Here is a 7,987-nt window from a genome sequence, read left to right on the forward strand (position 1 = left end):
TTGGGAATACCTTATTATATTATTATAATATTGGGAGAACCTTGAAGAGTCCAGGCGATGACAGTATGAAATTTCTGTGAAGGTTCAATCTATCGGAACACTTGCGCGTATTGAAGGAAAACGGCCTTAAAAATATCGACCGTATGGCCTTGTTCGTCTCGACGGACAACCTACTGCGGACGACCGAACAGTAACAAAAAAAGGAGACATTAGCACAAAGTGTGTTGTTAAGAAACACGGCACGTTTCTAATCCACGACTCTACGAAGCTGTAATTATAATAGGGGGCCATTTAACAGAACGTTGCCTTACCCTAAATGTAGTTGCCTTCGCAGTCCCATCTCGCTGCTATTTGGCTTATAAAATTTTGCCAACACCAAAAACATTCAAATAACGCGGGTTTCTTGCGAATACTTACCATCCTCCAATCCATTCATCTAGAGCTATCTATATCATATTATTAGTTTAACTCTGAGTAGAATTATTTTTATTCTATTTCTTTTACGGCTAAATGTCGAGAAATCGGGCGGTCGAGTTCTAGCACCATTCACATATGAACCTATACCTACGTACTTTTCCGCATGAGAGAAACCATGCAAGGTGTACTTGCTCGTCAGGTTAATAGGTTAGGCCGAACCTATTTACCAGCAGTTGACGCAAACCTTAGCAGACGTCAACACAGTCTCAACACAGACGTCAACAAGAATATTCTGCCCGTCCATGGAATATGAGCAGGTAGCCGGTAGCATCTTTCCAGTTCCTTCAGCCCTTTTACTGCAAGCCCTTTCCGAAAGAACGACTGCTTACCTCCGTCTCATTTTTCATAGGGCAGCCAATGCTGCTTCGTGGTGACGTTTATGAAGTGCACCCCCGCACCCCCTGCCCCGCTGACGCTGTCAAAAGTGTGCCCTACTTTGATATCTTAACAGCAGCCCGTGCTCCATTTAGCATTCATAACAAACTTATGTTACTATAAATAGGAATTATTAGAAGCAATAATTTTCTTAGTTTTACCTTACGTCACGTCACTCTATATAGCAGCTTAATACTCGAACATCCCCTCAAAATGAAAATATCGAGGGATAGTTACTCGAGCCAATTTAGTCTCCTGGTAAAGTGAGCCAGGCAGAACATTGAGCGTTGACGAAGCTTGTCGCAGCAGAGAAGTCCCATCAAGTAACAAATGCGCGGGCAACTAGATAGCCAAAATTAGACTTTTTTCCTTTTTTCGCTTTTTTGTAGACATCCATTCTGTATGTATTATACTATTAATGTGTGCAATTGTTATGTTATATTAAGGCGCACATTCTTGCATATAGCAAGTATAACTTTTAGAAATAATAGAACCTGCTGAGTCGAAATGGTCCTACTCCGACAAGGATTCGATGATCGCTAACGATCGCTTTATAAAAATTGATCGAAAACAGCATATAATTGACAGACGTAATAACACTGCTATGTTATGAGGCACGATGTGTATGGTACTATTCTATCGTCTACTAGATTGTGATTCATTAACTCATATAGAAAATAAAATTGTCTAATTTTTGAGCGTTACAGAGAAGGCCAATAGAGCGGACCTGATAAGCAAAGCAGTTTATTACTGAAACGGGAGGCCCCTCGCAAACATCGTCTAGAGTTCCCAACCACACAGACTGTTAGCAAAAAGTACCCATCTGCGGGATTTTTAGCTTCGCTTAAGAAAGCTCACTTGCACAGATTGAATATGTTATCGTTAAATATATCGTCTCATTACTCTAAGGCTTTTCCGTGATGGCTTTCGACGAAACGGCTTTGTCCCACCTCTGTAAATCAGTTCGACTTCTTTACGCAATACCTCTTATGAGCGCAAACACATTCACAATCAGTAACCTTCGATAGAGCATTTCCCATGTTACCTGCTACATACCTGACTGAGCTAAACTTAACGATGTACATATCTGCACCGTCAGCATGCTGGCATATGGCGTAACGCTTAATATTAGCGCATATAGCCATGTTAGCCTTAAAGAGTGCAGTGGAAACGTAAGTGGCCCACACACTGTTGTAGAGCATACGGTTAGGAGTGGTAAATCAAAGCGCGCCTAATTCTCTCCCTTCACAAAATCTTCCATATACATACACGGGCACTCAATAATGTACGTGTCGCACTAACGTCTGTATCTTTGCCATGATGTCAGACGGGAACCAGGCGGGTCAGGAAGGCATTGCCGGTGAAAGAAACGGTTCTGAGCTGTCGTGTGTCATCAAAAAGCTAAAAAAGAAGACAGTCACCATTCTCCTGGAATATTGCATACACGTTGAATGAAGCAGCGTTGGCTAAAATACTGTTAGGCACCAGGAACCCAGCAGCAGACGTGCGAGACGAAGCCTCGGAGGGAAAATCCCTGCGGGCGTGTAACATCCGACCACAAACATGGATCGCTCAAAAATGACAATTCCCAGATGAAAAGAGAGGCTGTTACGATCCTTCACTGGCACGCGCTGTATGATTTCACAGAAGCTGAGAGCAATTGCAAAAGCTATACCATATTATTGCGACCCGCCTTTGTGAAGGGATCTCTTAAGACATCTTGCGTTTTTTTCGTACCTTCCCATCTGTTTAACTTTTCGAAGATTATCAGCTATTAGACAAACAACACGCGGTATTGGAATGGAACGAGTGAAAGTTAGATATAGCGTCCACCGATAATTAGTTGTGTGATATCACAATGCGTTTATAACTTACTGATTCATATGAGACGTGTTTGGGTCCGGGCGAATGGATGTGTACGAGGCTAATGAAAGAGCAGAGCCTGAAACCCTTGATGTCAAATTGTTTATCTATATATATATATTGTCCAGACAGTGATGAAGGTACCTGCGATTATGGCAGAGGACCTATATCTGACCCCAGTTACGATTCGATGCAGAAATGGGTCACTGTTATAATGGCAGAACAAATAAAAGTATGCGTTCGTATAACGTCCATTTCAGTAATCGCTCATATCAAGTATATATTTGTGCTTAGTGCAAATTTAGAGTTGTTCAAGGATTTTGATTCGTTAACTTCAAGTCCAGATAAGATAATCGCAATGCATGTACATTCATCTTGCTGAAAATTTTTACCCCCCAAATAGTAGGTTAGATTTTCAACATGGCCTTCATGCCTTTAAAGCTTCATGCGAGCTCCTACTTGTTTTAATATAATGCGATTTACTTATCAATCAGGTGAATGCTAGCTATGAAGGTGTAAACGGTCTGTTGATTAAGTTAACCGTGTCCTTTTTGTGGACTATTCGTCACGGTCGACAGATGTCGTGGTTGACACACTGCTTTTGCTTACTTACATTAGTCACACCGAGGTGTTCCTTTGCGTATCACTCAAATATACAACTCCAATAGGTCTTGACGATGATTGCGTTACAAGTAAATAGGCTTATGTCGTTTGCTCAAAAAAATTTTCTCCGGTTCCCCATGAAGGATCAAATCGCGACAATATCAGCTTCCTCAATAGTGTCAACGACACGTGTCTCTTTGCTGTTTTGTCTCTATAGAGAGAGAGTAGATTTGATCGATCTGGCCGTGTCCTTGAGGTAGACAACGTCAGTGCAGTGGATGTTTCTCTTATATATATTTCAATTCTAACATGAAATTTGTTTCAATAGAGAGCTTGATCTTGAATACAAAAGTCTGTTTTTTTGTAAGGGTTGAGACCCCTTATCGCAGCAGTGCCCCTTCAATTATAAACAGTGCTCGCGGTACCACAAAATCTAGTTTTGAATGAATAATAAGTGAGAAGAGTAAAGGTACGCACGCTGCTCAAAGGTTCACAGATAACCACATGTTAAATGTAGATCACTGATACCTACCCATTCCGTCGCTCCGGTAATAATTACTATGCTCTTATGTTACGTTCGAAGCTTGTTCACCAAATGTAGCAAGGTGTCATAATAAACCGTATACTTGTCTTATTTTATAAATAAAATCGTACAGCTAAAACTACCTGCAGTTTGAGCACTCTGAATCATTTCTAATTTTTTTACGGTCCATAATCTAGAAAGTTGTATATCCAAAACAAGAGGGGAACATAGGGTAAAAATAGGCCTACTATTTTGGAAGGATACGCTTACAGCTGTTGAGGTGAAACAGACATATAGTTGAAGTTGTATCGTCGAGATGGGTAGATTAACAAGCGTTTGTAAAAAGAATGGATTTAATAATCTTCAATGCTGGCAGCATTGTGAAGTCGATTATTCACAGATTTTGCATAATCAAAACCGTCGACATATTAGGTATGGTTCTTGATGGTTTGTTTACGTATTTCTTTACATAATACTCGCGAATCCGACTGAGGCAACGTGCCATAACTATCACAACAGGTTCTTATCTACCAAGAATATACCAATATCATCTGTGGCTTGTATTTATGACTTCGTTCTGTCTTTAAACATGGCGACACGAAAAAAATATGGACTGTGTTCGACGAAACAACTCATATGAAGATATGGCATATTTAATAAGTAAATGCCCGAAAAAATTCTCGCGCCACTTGCTGATTAGCCGCAGTATATATATATTTATGCATTATTCAGTTCAGTGGAATCCATTTATTTTTATCAGGTAGATCACAGAGGCCGTTACATACAATATTCTGTACAATGTAGCAATTGTATGCTTTTCGCATAGTTGAGATGCTAGGTCCTTTAGTGAGATTACGTGGCGACGTCAAGAAGCGTGCTGTCCATTACATCGTTTTTCACGTCAGTTAGAGATACACGTTTTATTTGGCTTTCAAAAATTTCGTAGCAGATAGCTTATGATGGAAGCCACGCATTGACATTACTACGGCTAGATGATTGAACCAAGCTGCTGCTTCTTCTACTGTTAAGTTGTAGACGTACTTTTTCGAAAGTCTGTTCAAACTGCTTTTTTTTCTCTTTGCCCCGTAACCATGTTCCTAGGAAAGGTTCAATACTTATTGCCCATCCTCTGATAAATTCTCGTATTGTAAGTTTTTCAGGTGATAGAACTTAACCATACTGATAATAGCATTTCGCTTTATCATTCTAAATTTGATGGCAGCTCGAATCAGTGGTTTCGTCGTAATGGACTTTGTTAGTGGGACTGTAATTGACCATGAACCATTTTAGTCCGTGTATGGGGATAGCGTCAGTATTCAGTACTTCGTCCTCGAGTAATTAATCATGCAGATGTTAATTAACAGATGGCCTGCATACTAAGTGGAAAATGTACTTTATGCCTGATTTAACTGCAGTTGAATAAATACACAGTTAAGAAATGCCTCTTTTCACCCTCGTTTTTTTTGTTTTCACGATATGAATCATGGTTTTTATCGCGCTTACACACACGTGGAGGATATAAATTTTCTCCGTCCTACGAGAAAGTTGGTCAAAAAAGGTTTCGAAGCTACAGTAACGGTATGTTGTGGACAGACGAGTTCATCTACTGCGGGAACCATTGCCAGTTCTTGGTCCTAGGTAAACCACTTCACGAGAGCCCTTTCGAAGTTACACTACTGAGCGGAATGCTGACGCCACATCCGAAGTGCATAGAAATAAACGAGCATAAGTTTAAATAACTTCCAAAAGTGAAATCACTAGGTTAAATTCTCCGACCATTACTTCCCCAGGCATGCCTTCGTACGACTTTGCATTATTGCATCTCTGTTGCTGTAGAAAAAAAGGTCTGCCGTCACAGTTAAGTAAATGCAGATAAATATGCATGCCACAAGTGGCACATCACTACATGCCTCAGTTTTTCCTCTATTTGAGTCCGCTACTTCCCACGTTAGGGGGTTACGAAGGCACGGTTCTGACAAGCGACCTTCAAAGCGACTCCCACTCTGAACGGGCTTATGATCAAATTTATGACGTTTTATAGCTTATTCTTCGTTCTCTTCTAGTAAAGCGGTCCGTTTTTTACTTTAACCTATTACCTACCAGCATTATTGCAGTGATTGTTGACCTTCTATATACAATCAGTTATCCGTGCCAGGCCTGTTACAATGAGAATACGATTCATTAGAAAAACGGAGCATGCAAAACTTGTAATAAGATCTGACAGAAGCTTTTGCCGATGACGCCGAATTCGATATTAATAAACGTCTGTTACGTTTACCTTATTTTGCCTTGCCAAAAGAATTACAACGCGTTTATATAGGTAGAGGAACCTGCTACACAATATTAACGTCATCTATATGAAGCTACCTCCCATATCTATTTAATTATTAAATGAGTTAGGGATAGTACAGGCAATTCCATAGTTCTACAGAATAAGAGAGTTCAATTATTCGAGCAGTCTTTTGTTTCTTTGACATTCGGTTACCTAGGGGAAATGGTAAAGTGCAAGTTGTGGCTCGTCGTTGTTGTTGTTGTTGTTGTAAGTTGAATCTGCCGACAGTGAAGATCTTAGTATTGTTTTCCTGAGCAAAGCTTGTGACCTTGCGACAAGGCGCTCACAGCTGCTTTTCATGACCACAGTGGTTTGTGAGTGAGAAGCCTGCCAAGACAATTGTGAGTTGCAACATCGTGGAGTGTTTTAGCGGAAATGTGTTGGAACAGCTATCATCGTGCGTCTTCAGCGTTATGATGAATATGGTCCACCGGGTGATTACCTAAGGAACACGATTATTATAGTAGGTGTTCCGCACATAACTAGCGATCTCCATAATCAGTAGGTGATACCAGCAATACACCATCATACAGCTTTCAAGATCCAATCGTTATGATCTTTGAGTGCGCGTTTTCAGAAGCCGCTTACTCCACTGGATGTTACGAGTTTCTGCTATAGGTATTTCGCATATCGACCTAGTGTAGACCTACTCTTGGGGTTGACAGCAACGAAACGGGCTCAATCATGGCGTTCTAAGCCTAATCGAGATCGCTGTCATATTAAGCTCAAGTGATCTTACTCGTCGTATTTTGCCGAAACATTTCCCCCTTCGAATAGGTGATGTCGAGGACAGCTTCTGTCAAGCTGTCTTAGGTGCGTGTCGACCTCGGCTGCACAGCACCTCGTGTGCAGTGAAACATCGATGTCTCTGTTTGCCCGTACAAGGCTGAAGAACTCCATACATTCGCTGAAAATAGCGAAGAGGCCGCCTGTTGATAAGAAGCAGTGTAGAGCTTCACCTTCGTTAACCAAAAGAGGTATGCTTACCAGTGCCACTTCACTCTACGGAGCAAGTTGTTTTCAGGCTAAGCCTTAGCTAGGTCAGTTTTATACTAACAACGTGTACAAAAGTTGGCCAGACAACTTTGAACGCACGTGCAAATTCGAAATGAAGCGCTGGATGCAAATTACAGCAGAATTCTATTGTTAATTAGGAAAGGTCTATTTTGGAGTTGCAAGCATTCTGGAGTATATAAGGGGTATATCGCCCCGCCTTGCATATCATTATAATAAGTTATCTGTTTAATGGTTATTATCGTGATTTCAAACGTAAATTTCTCACTCCAAGTACTTTCATTTACCATGTGATTCTATAATACTGATGACGACAACTAAGTACCATCGTTGTTTTTGTTGAAAGTTATTACCAAACTTCTGATCTGATACAAACCTCGTGCGCATTATGAAATGGAATATAACAAGGCGGCTACGACCATAAGGCTAATGCGGATAATAAAGGCACGCAAGGACGCTAAACATTTTTGCCAAACAACCGCTTTTTCCATATATTTTGAGCGATGCTCGAATATGCTGGATCTTGTATGTGGTCAACTTCGATTTACTTTAAGCAATGCAATAGCTAGGATATGTAGAGATCATCCGTTAAGGTAACCGGCGTAGGTCGTTACCCACTTACACGGAAGTAACGAACTGGAATCGAAGTTAGGCGACGAACATAAACAGTTTAGGCGACAGGCGAACCTCTTATGTCTTCATAAAAGGCTGCGCAGCTATATGCACGAATATAGGCAGACGAGCCTGGTATGGCGTGCCTTGTTCATCTCTCGTATATCTGTTGTTGACTACCTCCTCTG

This window comes from Varroa jacobsoni, unplaced genomic scaffold (genome assembly GCF_002532875.2).
Source record: "Varroa jacobsoni isolate VJ856 unplaced genomic scaffold, vjacob_1.0 contig03115, whole genome shotgun sequence".
Taxonomy (NCBI): domain Eukaryota; kingdom Metazoa; phylum Arthropoda; class Arachnida; order Mesostigmata; family Varroidae; genus Varroa; species Varroa jacobsoni.